This window comes from Rhea pennata, chromosome 1 (genome assembly GCF_028389875.1).
Source record: "Rhea pennata isolate bPtePen1 chromosome 1, bPtePen1.pri, whole genome shotgun sequence".
Lineage (NCBI taxonomy): Eukaryota > Metazoa > Chordata > Aves > Rheiformes > Rheidae > Rhea > Rhea pennata.
In genome coordinates, this window is record NC_084663.1 from 196,336,355 (window position 1) to 196,349,259 (window position 12,905).

Sequence of the window (12,905 nt, forward strand, 5' to 3'; positions counted from 1 at the left end):
ATAGGAACACCTCCTTATAATGGAAAATAAGCATAAGGTATGAAAGCCAGCTTTGACTACCAGCCACGCACCAGCTGGATGTGAACTTTGCTCTTACCACAAAAGCTTGCAAGCATTTTTGAGTTTTCATTTCTGCTAACAGTATATATATGTAGCTGGAAAGAGAGGAGGACATTCATAAAGAATTTGGATTTTCCAAATCTGCAAAAAGTAGGGTGAAAGGGGCCTCTTTCCCCCACGCCCCCTCCATTTGCTACCTTCTGGTGATCTAACAGGAAACATGAGAGTAGAAGACCTCTCTCTGGACTGGTCTATGCATGACTCCAGGCAATGTTCAGGACTCCAAGGGAAGGAGTCTGCATCATTCTCTGAGTCATTGACATTTGGATAAGACAATACACTGTTTTTCTTCTCACTTTTCCTTCATTTCTTTTTTTAAAAACTTTTTCTCCTCTGAACTCCTCTTGCCTGACTCCAGTGTTGGCCTTTTCTTACCATGTCTTTGGTGTCTTCCTTTAAAAAATGTGGCAGCTGTGTGATAAGCATTTGTCACACAGATGTCATACTATTTAAGCTGGAATGTCAGTACTTTACTCAGAAAAACTGAATGGCACAGATTGTGTCTGAAAACCTTTCTGAGGCACACTCCATATACAGATATCTTGCTGATACTAAATGCCACATTTTTTCAAAGATTTCCTCTTTGAAATTTTTACTGGAAAAGAAAAATTGTCATAAAACAACGTAGGAAGTCACCTGGAAGGAAAGAATTGGCACAGAGCTCTGAGCCATCTGTATCTGGAACTTGGGCTTCATTTGACTGGAGATACAGTACACAACAGTTTCCATATTGGCTTTTCTCCATGTTTACTCTCCCTTCAGATGTAAACACTTGCTCTGCAGAAACTAGTAGGACAACTTATTAACACTTCTGTCCTGGATGAGAGCCAAATTTATGAGTTTTTAAGACAGCCATTCTTTACTGATTTAACTAAATGATTTCTCCTGAGACTAGTAATTTCATGCTCTTTACTCTGCCCCAGTACGCATAGTATGTTAAATTCCTCTTCACTCCTTCTAGCACACCAGTCATGGTATTCAGAAAGGTTTTAGATTGAATTTTTTTCCTTGACAAGGAATCAAACCAGATCAGCCATAATAACACTAAATCCTGGCTCATAGACCATCACCAAAGAGGTATATTTGTAAAAGCAAAGCTACTAATATCCAGATGCAATTACTGGAGTACAGTGAGAAGAAAGCAAAGAGTATAAATCACTCTGATGAAACAGTAAGCTTACAATAGGTGCTACATGCTTTGATTGAATTAAAATTTTATTACACTTTAATTAAGTTTACACAAAAATTTACGACTGGTAAGCAAAAAATGTTGATATTTCCTCTTTGTTCCAATACATATGTATATGGTAGATAGTAGTATAGTAGTATAACCTACACTTTTAAATTTGATTTGACATTTGTTCACAGAATACTAGTCATTCAATAAGACTCATAGCTTTGCTTTCCTGGAAGGAGATAAAGCTGGCTGTCTCTAGACTTATTTCAGACCTGTAAATGTCAGACTCCATGAACCAGGACAGTGTAATGGATGTGTTAAAAAACATTGTCTCATCAGATCCTACCATCATCACCACATAGTTCTGTACCTTCCATCTTGGAGAGCAAAGAAACTACTTATTTCATGTAGTAAATGAAGTCTGCGTAACTCACACAGCTGGAAATATGCCAGAAAATAAATAGTATATTTAGCCACTCTTGAGAAATTATTTCAAGTGGTTTATGTGCTTCTGAAAAAAAATAATTCAAAAAAGACAGTTTTAAGAAACCATTAACTGGGGTGAACTAATTAGAAACAGATCACATGATGATAAATGAGGTAATTTAATCTGTTGACTGGACTGCTAGCCTGTAAGGATGTAGAGTGACCCTTCAGATAATTGTATCAGTACCTGTACTAATAAGGGTTTATGGAGATCAAAGCTACACAATATTTCCAGACTTTTAAGCTCCTGCATTGTACTAAGATTAAGTTAGTAAATATATATCAGCTAATTTAAAGCAGTGCTATTACAATGTTGCAGTTATGAAATAAAGAGGTCTTGAAAGCTTTGAAATTTGGCAACCAACCTTAGCTCTGACCTGGTTCCCCTGCTCTCATTCCTTTAAAAAGTGATGGAGTGATAGTGACATGAGATGGAAGGAGCAGTCCATCACCTGAAGATTTCGGTGTTGCTGTCTGGAAATGACCATTCCAAATCTTACACACAGGTACTTCAGACCACTTCAGCGGTCATGGCATAATGACTTCTGCAGATGACCTTATAAAAATTAGAGTATCTAATGTTCAGACCTGTTAACTCTCTTTCTGGCACCGGGAATGTTGCCGAGCTCTGAGGTTTTTTGACACAGTGGCCCCATTTCAGCAGAGTAGGTAGAGATTGGCACTGTCGCAGCCTCACCTGCAGCTGCAATGGCCAGGATGTTCTTCAGAGAGGAGAAATGTGGACTTTGGAAACCACAGTCTGAGCAGTCACGCATTTTCCATATATAGGAGTTTTATTTAGCTTATTTATTTCCATCTATATAGATGGTGGTCTTTACCACTGCTTTTCACAGAAAAGAGTGAGACTAGGCCCAAAAGTCTGATTTAAACACCTGTAAATGAAGGTTTGGGGATGCCAGTGCCTTTTATAGAAGCATATATCTCAGGATTACTGAGATATGTAGGCATTGAAACTCTTGAGAAAAGCAAGATTTCAGAAACATTTATCTCCTTAACATTTCCCACCATCTGCATTTCTTCTAAATATGAAATTATGTTACATTTAAAATTCTCCAGTTACTGATGAGGAGTTGAAAACCAAAACTTGCTCTTTTTTTTCGTTTTATTCATTATCTTAGATTTTCATCTTCAAAAAAAAATAACACTACCAAGACATTGTATTTCATGTATCATCACCAAAAAATACTTACTGACATCTGTGAATTGAATCCTGCTGTTTCTTTAATCTGCCTTCCAAAGATCACGTCCTATGACCTTTGAAAATCATGCATTAATGCAGAATTTTACTGGGAAATACCTGTAAAGTGAAGGTCCCCAACCCTTTGGCCATCTGCAAGTTGCAGGAAAAGGCCATTCACCATAGCACCTGCTTTCTCAGATGAGTGGCCAGCTGCTCAAACACATCTCTGATGATCTACGTATTCACATGGATCTTCAAGCTCCCTTCAGTGCCAGATTCACTGCTCATGCATCAAGCAGCACAGACGAATATCTTTAAAAACTTCGGGGGCCTGGTAGCTATTTCCTGAGCTATTCACAGAAACTACATTTACCGCCTTTTTTCTTCCTAGGGATTCCTATGACTTGCATAAGAATAGAGCTAGAAGCCTTATGAGTTGTTCTGGCAATGACATATCCCAGATTTTTCTCGGGTGCTTCTCAAATTCAAGCTGCCTTATGTAATTGACAAAATCCCATGGGGCTCTAAGAAAGATAGTAGTCAGAAATGTGTTTCTGCAATAAAAGCAATATATCCAATCCAAAATTCACTTCAAGGAAGTCCGTGGGAAATATAATCACCATAACAGTCCCTAGGCCAGGTTAATCATTCTAGTAGACCGTATTTGGTTCCATAGGGTGTACCTTGAGCGTCTTTGTTCTAGTTCTAAAAGATGCAAAATCAGGTAGTACTGGAAGAGTTGCCAAACATTAGAAAGTCTGCTTGCAAGAAAATTTCTCTGCACAATAAAACTCTCCAGAGCAGAGAAAAACATAATGGAAATCCAGATCATAATAACCACAAGTGCCTTCAACTTTCTTTTGGATGGAGAGCCCTGTACTACCTGGTCCGAATACTCTTTGGAATGTCACAACTGCAATATTGTTAGACCTCGTAATCCTACTGCTTCTGCTAGGCATTTTTGGAGCTCCACCAAACAGGGTGGCTGCGTGGAAGCTATTACATTTTGCAGAGATTAACTGTGCTGAACATTAATGCAGACTTTCTTCCAGAAAATATTTGGAAACGGGTGTGTTTGAAAAACTCCCTCCCCCACTTTTTAAAAAAATAATTTGATTGAAGGTTAAAAAGTACATGTCTGCTATTCAAAGACACACAGAAGTGCATCAGTGCAGATGCCAGTTCTCAAAAGGATCCAGACAACTGCAGCCAGGCATCATTGGAAACAATAACATTACACAGAACTGTTTTATTATTTGGTTAATAGTAATGGTATAACAGTTAGTAGGAAAACAAAGCTCAAAAACTCCACCAAGCACTCGTTCTAAAAGACAAAAAGATTTAAAGACCATTATTCCCAGCCTCCTGTAGAGCGCAGTCCATACTGTTTAATTTAATAATTCTAACAGAGGAAGAAAGCATCTTTTCCTATTATTATAAAATCATTTTTTGCAGTGACTGGTGTTGAAGCACAAAGTATCCAAATGTCAATGATTATGTCACATCAGGTTCCAGATCTGAACTCTCTTCATGTTAAAAAATCACACTGCATTTGCCATTGGAATTTTTTCTACCTTTAGCACCCAGCCACTGGATTTTGGCAAGAGGAGGCAAAATGAAAAAAAGGTGTCAGCAATTTAAAACACTATATTCTTAATCAGGTTTGCTCATTGTAATGGACTGAGTCACTGCCCCAGGGACCGTGTAAGTGGCTATACATTGCAGAGCTTTATTATTCAAAGGGAAAATTATGTTAACCTTTGGGTCTCCCAGTATTTTGGGAAATTATTGTCCATGTAAGTAGAAAATGGACATGGAGACCAAGTCACAACAAAGTCCTGAAACTTGCCCTACAGGCATAATATTAATTTGTCCGTGACGAGGATGAAGGCTAACCTTTCCACCCACTGTCTCTGTGGGAGGCACAACCTTCCTCCAAGCTCTGGTGACCACATTCTTCGCAGATATAATAATGCTTTTTAGCACATCTGCTATACTGCTGGTATGTATATATACAATAGCGTATTGCTATATCACTGTACTGCAAAAAGGTATCATGTTTTTTCCCTCTGCTCCCTGCTCTTCCAGCACAAAGGCAGGAATTTGCAGTCAGGTCTTTCTTACGCTATAGGTTTCTTTCCCAACAATGGCACCTATAGCCACTGTCTCCAGAACAATTCCTGAGAGAATATTCTTCTGTTCAAAGGATTCAGTCTGACCTTACCAAATCTGCCTAATACTGGGCAGGGATTATTCACAGCAAACCAAAAAGGAGCATCAAGCCCACAATGTCTGCAGTGGGGATACCAAGCCTTGTGTTTTACCTTGTTGTCAGGTTATTTGCTTCTCCTCTGTGTTACGGATAATCTTGTTTCGCTTTCTTCCATGTCATCCTTCAGCCTTGCTCTTTGTTCATATACCATTTTTAGCTGTCTGCAAAGAGTATGTCAACACAGTAGTTAAATGCAAGCCCAAGCAGGCTCCAAAACTAACTGCCGCCATAAGTGCTCATAAGATTGCCTGGGCCCAAATTTTAGAGGGGTGGGAAGGGAAGAGCCTAAGCATGCAAAGTCTGTTGCTTTGGCCCAGAGGTGTTGCCCACTCAGGCTGGGAAAAGTCATGAGCAAGGTCAAATGCACCATCGTGGAGCTCACCTTCAGGCTCCTTGCAGTCACAGCATGCCCATGGCTGGAGCTAAGAGCCAGCTCTGCAGGTGGAAACCCTGCTCACCATCAGGATGGTCCTGCTTTTGCACATCTCCAAAACAATAGCTGCTTGCAGTTAACTATTTACACATCTCTGGTTTTCCTTTCCTCGGAACGAAGCCTGTATAAATTGCAAAGTACAAATGAAGTATATTTTAGGGTTAAAGGAGGATTTTGTATGCAAGTAAAATTCCTTACAAAATCAGATATTCTAATTGTCTACACATATTGAATATGACATTTCAAAAGAAAACAACGAGAGCAATAGAAGAAGCATACCATAGAGAACACCTGCACCAGAGAGTTTAAAATCAGATCATATGCCACTATAGTGAACATAGTTTGTTTTCCATTATTACTTAAATATGATGATAACCAATTTAGGGATTGACATAAAACCCATATTGTATTATTCTGAGGCTTTGTTAAGAGCAAAGAATGTGTGACCAAATCAAAGGCTTCACTAAAGCTAATAAACACAGCTTCAGTCATATATGTGGCCTTTATCCACAGCTTGATTAATATCACATTTAACCTGGAATAAGGCTGAGGTTATGGAGTGCTTTAAACAAAAGCCAGATTTGAAATAGGGTAGGGTGAGGAGAGTAATGTGTTTAAATTAATAAAGCCATTGATCTATCCACACACCAAACATTTGGAAATGTTAGCTAATGACATTAAAGCAGCTGAAAGCTGAAGATTATTTAAATCCAAGAAAACACCACCTTTCTGGTACACAAAAAGTCTTCCAAAGTGTTCTGAGATTCTGAAAGCACTGAGACATGCTGAAGGAATCAGGAAAGAAAATGATCACAGATTTGAGCTAAAAAGGGGGGGTGAGAGGGCTTCATCCACCAGTCTTTCAAATGACAATAAATTGTCTTCAGTACTTCATTAAAATGCATAGTATCAAAAGACGAAAGGTTGATTATTGATAAAAAACAAATTAGATCAACTTGACTTCTCAAAGGTCAGAAGGGCTCTAAATCTGTTAACAGGCCCAGTGATGATTATTTAATGCCTTAACTATTTGTTATGTCTGTTACAATTTATCCTAAATCTTTAATTCATTAATATGAGTTATTCTAGCTTTACTAAAAAGTCCTTTCATTCCTTTCCAAATGTTCTCAGATTCCTCAGCCTTTTTAACATGATAATCTAAATAAAATGCAGTTTTTGCTTTTCTCAATTCATCTTTATTTCCATTTCAAAGTTGACTATAATACCCAAATCAGCAACACATCTGCTATGTCTATTATTTTTGCCATTTCTTATCTCTCTGCCGCGATATTTCAACTTGTCGTGGGTCATCTGAGGATAACAGTTCCCAGCTTTAACCTGACTAGTTGTTATGAATCTGAAATGGCTGGAAATGATCATCGTCCAGAGGTTAAGTAGTTACATTCATAGTGAATAGCTATTAATATGCCAACCAGTTCAACAGTTTGGTGTTGCACAGTGGCTGTGAAATACAGGAGAGCAAGGTTTTTCCCACTAAGACAGTAGCTTTTAGAACTGCCAGATGAAATATCATTTCTGCTAGGAAAATTCTGTCCTTCAGATAAAGGTGAAGTTAACAGAAAGGTTTAGAACAAGTCAATAAAGAGAATTAGTCATAAATTGCCAGGCCGAGATGGTATTTGCCTAAAAGCTTGAATTGCTGAACGACTAGTAACGGTGGTGAGTAACCCACTGGGAGCTGATGGTGGATTATACACATCGAAATGGGCAATGAGAAAGAGGGGTGGCTGCCACCTCGCTGCTGGGGGACCCACTGCCACCACAGCAAGCTCCTGCCTGATGAGCCACATGACCATGGCTACCTCTGTCACACCGACTCTACACACATATCATCTGCAAAGAAGGGTTTGGAGGGAAAGGAGAAGGAACTTGCTGGAAGATAAAATTGGCCAGAGGGAGACCCTGGGAGCACCAGACGAAATAGGAGACTCTGGCTCATGTCAGCTGCAGCAAGCAAGCACCAGAGGAGACTACGAATCCAAGAAGGTAAAAAAGGGGAGTTTATCCCCAAAGTGCCCTCTTCTTTCTGAGGTTCCTGAAAACACAAAAGAAGAGGTAATCTTACCCCTCTATTAAATGCACATTTTCCACATGCAGCCAACCACATACTTTTATATAACGTGCACAGCTCCTTAAGACATTTTTATATGAAGAACACTGTGAAAAGTGATAAGTTAGTTAAAATCATAACACAGAGGCAATGCAGTGTAGGACAGCAGTCAAAATGTTCACATGGGACCTAAAAATACCGTATAATATCCATTCAAATTCAGTCACCCTATTGACATTGTATTTTGTGGGCTTTTTCAGATCTAATGTCCTTCTTTCACTAACCACTCATCTACTTGGTGTACAACAAATGAGTAAGTGAAAAAGGCAAAAATCTGTGCTTTCGGTCATATCCAAACATCACTGGACAGATTTCGTTACTAATGGGAGCCAGCACCCATAGTGCTCAGAGAAAATATTACAAATGTATTAAAAGCATCTCCTCAGAGCTGAATGCAGAAAATACTTAATCAGTCCTGACAATCAAAGCATGATCTAGTAGAAACAGAGACAAAATTCATTCCATCAAAGAAAAGATGAGTGGGCAAGTCTTCCTAGCTTGCACTGATATATTTCATATGTTTTGTTATGTGCACAACTCCATTCCCAGGTCTCTAATTGTACCTATAGGTATATTGGCACATCAGATCACCCCAACTGATTCTCTTTATTCTCCCTGTTTCATATCTCTGATCAAAAAGCATACAAAGGATACTCTGTTCAAATGGGGATGCCAATATTTCACACATGCCTCTGTCCCAAATTTGTATAAGAATTTGAAATGCTACAGCTTTGGAGGGAAAGAGAATGAATAATAAAAGTCAGTCTGAAACTGCTGAAATATTTAAATTGAACATCTCAGTTTAAATGAAATTTTCGCATTTCCAAGTCTTTCATGTTCAATATGTGAGTGCTTCAGGAATTCATCAGGGCTTCACAGATCCCAGATCACCTCCTCTGTTCTGTACGATATGCGCCCAGCAGGTTAATGTACATCCAGAAGGCACTGCAGAAGCCTTGCTGCTGAAGGCCACATGTGAGTTCTTCCAAGCTTTTACCTAATGCTTGAAATGCTTCTCTACCAAATGATCATCTACCAATTTAGCAGTACCCAGCTGTGTTCATGTACTTTCTGTCAAGTTTACTGATCCTTGGAGACATTTCTTCTTTTCTTCCCTAACCAGTTTTCCCTATCATTCCCATTCGTACTCTTCCCAGTGTGTCCTGGTTCACCATGCAAACAGGTGAACTATAGCAAGCCCACAGCAATGCATCTTAGAAGTTTTCTCACACTCCAGCTTTCCTGTGAACAGCACATTGCAGGTCACCAGTCTTCACCAACCATATTCTGTGAAGTGCATGTCACAGTGAAAATCTAAATCATGCTAGAAGGATGACCTAAGTCTACAGGACACTGCATTGGCTCATGCCAGCTCTTTCTATAGTGCACGCTTTAGGTTGTTGCACTTAGGGAGATGTACAAGATGGCTCTGATCACGTCAGTTCCCACCGCCAGTTCTGCCAGTTCCTTACAGAGACTGGCTGGTTTATCCCTTTCTTTCTTAAGTCTTCAATTCCCCTTCAGTTCAGTTCCCCCATTGATCCACCAACACCTTCACCCTCCAGGCCTCTGCTGAGAACACAGCTCTTCAAGAAGCCATATCGAACCAAGAACAACTTTGTTTACTGTCTTCATAAACACATTTAAATTGCAGCATTAACTAGACTTCTGGAAATTATCTCTTTCTATAATGCATGAGTCTGTTCTGTGTATGATTTTTTTTTCCTGAAATATGCTTGAATCAGTTTCATAGCCACTGATGTTAAATATAAAATTGCCAATGCAACACTTTATAAAAAGGAAATTGTCATTCAGAAAAAAAGGATTGTATATGAGTGAGATTTTCAATGGAACTACAAAATTAGCAGCACAGATCTCCTTGACTTTCCAGGACAGTTTGTTTCAGAAGAATATAATTCTACAGTATTAAACTCAAATAAATTTGTACTATGAACTTCAGTGAAACCAGGATGAAGTCTTAAAAGTTAAAAATCCTATTTCACATTGCTAATACAGCTACATATATGATTTACCCTGAGAAATAGCTTTAAGATATAGCTATAAAAATGTTGGATCTGTGTGAATGTGCATGCATCTCTAAGAAAGAAAAACAGCTGAATTAATTATATAGTCTGAGGAAACAATTAAGATGCAATGATGAAAAGCACTTAAAATCCTACACATGTGAATAATTCTGGTCATGGGGAAAGTTGGAGGGTATTTTTGAGAAATAATATGCTAATGTGTAATTAAAGACTCATTGAAGACATGCTCCATCAAGAAACTTAAGGTTTCATGTTCAATCACCATGCCTCGACCTTGTTGTTCCCTGGCTTATAAATGATTAAATAGGCAAGTTTAATGCCTTATAGAATGCTCTAACACTGTTTTTGAACAAAGAGTATCCGTAAGGGACTTGGCTCTGCCATGCAACCATCTACTCATGTTGTGTGTTGGCCTATTTACTGAGATGTTTTCTGTATGACTACACTGGTCTAACTCACCAAGCATTTCTCTGGAATAAAACTAATGTTTAAAAATCTTTAAGAGGCTAAGCCAGAACTGATAGCTTTGATGATGATTCCACCTCTGGCTCTGTCTCAGAATGATCAAGGACCCACAGCCATCCAAGGACAGAAAAACAAAGGATGCTGGTAAGATTTCTTATAAATGTCTCAAGAGAGAGCCAGCACTCGCTTGGGAGAAACAATGGAGATACAGAAACTCCTTGGCATGTCTGAGGGGTTAGTCTGCTAACCTAATGATGGGAGGACTGTGAGCCTTTAGGTAAGTTAAATATATGTAAAATCCACTCTTTCATTTTAAATCATTTGCTTAAAATTTTTATTCCTATGCATTTATGCTAAATAAATGAATGTTTGAGGGGGGTTAATAGATTCTGGGTGATCAAATCCTGAAATAAAAAATTCACTGAGCCTGTACCTGCTGCACACAGTGCTGTAACCTCAGGGCCAGTGAGGGAAAGCTGTGACATCGAGTATGAATTATGGGCAAGGACACAGCTTGAGGGAAAGAGGGGGAGCCATGCAGTTTCTACATTGAAGGCAAAAGCTTTCACCACTCATAGGGGTGATTATGAGGTTTATATGACTCTTGTGTCCCATACTACTATCTTATACCAATAACTGAATTGAGGCTATAATGCACCTAAATATCAGGCTGTCCTTCCCCACATCTATAAGCCAAGGTCCCAGGCACCAGCCATCTCTCCTGGCAGGTAGCTGCAGGTCAAGCCCCTGGTGAAGGAATATTAGAATTAAGATCAGAGTGAATATGATTACATTATAAAAGCAAAGAATCACATAAACACCAAGTGGGCATGAATTAGTCATTATATGTTTTATTAAATCCAGTTCCTGAACACATGCTCTCACCTTACAGAAATAAAACTGTGCAATGGATGCATTTGCAGAAGAGTAAATTCTAGTTAGAAAATCTACCTATGCATTTCATTGCTGAAACCTAAGTATGTTTGCATCTCTGACTACCTCAATGGGAATACAAATCAGCGAGTAGAAGTGGCACATGCTGAGGTTCACACATATAATTCATTCTGCGGCCACAAAAATGTGGGCATGTATTTGGCAGGTGCAAACTGCATCTGCCACAGGAAGAATGGCTCTAAAAAATGTGGGCCTTTTTATTTATCAGTTTCTATGTCATTCACTTTCTGGATTAGAGCTGGCTCGTGCCCAGCCAGCTCAGAACTCAGACAGAGGTGTGTCACATCTCTCATCTCCCCTCTACACAAGAGGGAGTATTACAGTATATTAAAAGAAAACTGGAGCTGACCTTTCTGACAGCTTGCCCCTAATGCAGTCTTGTTTTCAGAAAATATTTCCCTTTCTTTAATCTTACCTATAGACAGTTATAGGTAAGTAATGAAAAAGCCTAGGCAAGACACAGAGATAATTAAATATTTCATCATTCTTTTGATTTCAAAGCTTTAAACAAGAAGAGGTTACAGAGGGTTTTATGTAAAATACTTCAGATGAAGTCTAGCTGTATAAGGAAATACTGGGATGGATCCAGATACAGATGTGCTATCTATCCAGAAACTATTTGGCAAGTCAGTAAACTGTGATATTGTAAGAAAGTCTGGGCTTCAGTACAAGTTTTCAAAAAACTGCCTGTTGGCTGAGCTACGATAGTAAAGCTGTTTATTGGCAGAGAAGTTATATGGGAAGCTGAAATGAAGACCCTGCTTCTTTTCCCACTGTGATTTTTTTCTCACCACAATTAATTTATTATAGGTAGTTCAGGCCAGACCTTCTGCATAGTGGTCGAGGGACAAAGTCTAGACATAATTTATTGGCCAGTGCCTGGTGAAAACAGAACTGCAGCATCCACATTTTCCCTCTCCTTCTCTTTTTTCTTTTGCCAGACACATCAAGTACACTATAGGCTAAATATCTGGTATGTGAGTCCAAACTGACTGAAGAAGGGTTTCCTTTGCTAGAGCTGTCCTCTGTCATATGGTGATATTTTTCCAGCACGTTAAACAGTAAATATCAAACTCAACAATAACAGCAGTAAAATTTTGATTACTTGGCATGTTTGTTGTGTCTTTCACAAGAGCATATAAAAGCATGCAGCAATTAGGTTCTACCATTTCACAATTCCTCTGTCAGCTGGCTAGATGTTTTTATAACCATTTTATACATTGATAAAAGAGAAGAACAGCTTGGTTAATGACATGATCAGTTGCATGAAGTATCAATGGCAAATTCAGGAACAGAAACCAAAAAGCCTGCCTGCGTTGTACAAGAGAGCGCCCTGACGGTATGGAGAAATACCAGCATACCAAACACTGCGGTATGGAAGCAGGCCAAGAGCAGCAGCAGCTTGGTATTTGAAGGGTCCGCTTCCCATCTTCAAAATGTTTTACAAACATTAATTTAACAATTCACTAAATAACTTGTAGAAGAATGTCTAGTGCAGGTCTGTGCTAAGCTGGGACTGAATGTCCGCTCCAGGGCTGCCTGTTCAATCAGCAGCACAGAGAAAATTAATATTCAAATATTTCTGCGTCCCAGAGCCACTCTGCTGAGGATTAAATAACCC